The sequence below is a fragment of the Odocoileus virginianus genome, chromosome 28 (genome assembly GCF_023699985.2).
Source record: "Odocoileus virginianus isolate 20LAN1187 ecotype Illinois chromosome 28, Ovbor_1.2, whole genome shotgun sequence".
NCBI lineage: Eukaryota > Metazoa > Chordata > Mammalia > Artiodactyla > Cervidae > Odocoileus > Odocoileus virginianus.
In genome coordinates this window covers 31,731,850-31,733,601 of record NC_069701.1, presented here as the reverse complement: position 1 = coordinate 31,733,601, position 1,752 = coordinate 31,731,850, and the positions used below count along the sequence as shown (strand labels likewise).

General features: G+C 42.4%; 1 pseudogene; it reads right to left on the bottom strand.

Annotated features, from left to right (window-relative positions):
- Window positions 1–671: 671 nt before the first annotated feature.
- Window positions 672–771, bottom strand: LOC139031956 (U6 spliceosomal RNA; annotated as a pseudogene).
- Between the last annotated feature and the right edge of the window lie 981 nt (window positions 772–1,752).

Genomic DNA, 1,752 nt, shown 5'->3' with positions numbered 1-1,752 from the left:
AAAAATGTCTGTTTAGATCTTTGGCCCATTTTTTGATTGGGTCATTTATTTTTCTGGAATTGAGCTGCAGGAGTTGCTTGTATATTTTTGAGATTAATTCTTTGTCAGTTGCTTCATTTGCTATTATTTTCTCCCATTTTGAAGGCTGTCTTTTCACCTTGCTTATAGTTTCCTTTGTTGTGCAAAAGTTTTTAAGTTTAATTAGGTCCTATTTGTTTATTTTTGCTTTTATTTCCAATATTCTAGGAGGTGGGTCATAGAGGATCTTGCTGTGATTTATGTCAGAGAATGTTTTGCCTATGTTCTCCTCTAGGAGTTTTATAGTTTCTGGTCTTACATTTAGATCTTTAATCCATTTTGAGTTTATTTCTGTGTATGGTGTTAGAAAGTGTTCTAGTTTCATTCTTTTACAGGTGGTTGACCAGTTTTCCCAGCACCACTTGTTAAAGAGGTTGTCTTTTTTTCCACTGTATATCCTTGCCTCCTTTGTTGAAGATAAGGTGTCCATAGGTATGTGGATTTATCTCTGGGCTTTCTATTTTGTTCCATTGATCTATATTTCTGTCTTTGTGCCAGTACCATACTGTCTTAATGACTGTGGCTTTGTAGTAGAGTCTGAAGTCAGGCAGGTTGATTCCTCCAGTTCCATTCTTCTTTCTCAAGATTGCTTTAAAAATATGGAACGCTTCATGAATTTGCATGTCATCCTTGCGCAGGGGCCATGCTAATCTTCTCTGTATCATTTAGTATATGTGCTGCCAAAGTGAACACGGACTTTCCTTTCATCATGAGTCACATTCACAGCTGGGCATCATTTCACTTTGGGTCTGTCTGTCCATTCTTTCTGGAATTATTCCTCCACTCTTCTCCAGTAGAATATTGGGCACCTACCAACCTGGGGAGTTCATCTTTCAGTGTCATATTTTTTTGCCTTTTCATACTACTCACTGAGTTCTCAAGACACGAATACTGAAGTGGTTTCCCATTCCCTCCAGTGGATCATTTTTTGTCAGAACTTTCAAGCATGATCCATCTGTCTTGGGTGGCCCTACATGGCAGTGGCTCATAGTTGCATTGAATTAGACAAGGGTGTGGTCCCTGTGATCAGTTTGATTAGTTTTCTTTGATTGTGGTTTTCATTCTGTCTGCTCTCTGATGGATAAGGATAAGAGGCTTATGGAAGCTTCCTGATGGGTGAGAATGACTGGAGGGGAAACTGGGTCTTGTTCTGATGGGTGGGGCCATGCTCAGCAAATCTTTAATCCAATTTTCTGTTGTTGGGCGGGGCTGTGATCCCCTCCCCCTTGTTTGACCTGAGACAAACTATGGTGGAGGTAATGAAGATAATGCTGACCTCCTTCAAAAGGCCCCTTGCACACACTGTCACACTCAGCACCCCCCACCCTGCAGCAGGCCACTGCTAACCCATGCCTCCGCCAGAGACTCCTGGACACACACAAGCAAGTCTGGGTCAGTGTCTGCGGGGTCACTGCCCCTTTTTCCCAGGTCCTAGTTGCACAAGGTTTTGTTTGTTCCCTCCAAGAGTCTGTTTCCCCAGTCCTGTGTGAGTTCTGTAATCAAATCCCACTGGCCTCCAAAATCAAATTCCCTGGGGGTTCTCAGGCCCTTTGTCAGATACCCAGGTTGGGAAATCTGTTGTGGGTCCTAGAACTTTCTTAACAGTGCAAGAATTTCTTTGGTATAATTGTTCTGTGATTTGTGGGTCATCCGGGCTCTATGATGGGATTAATG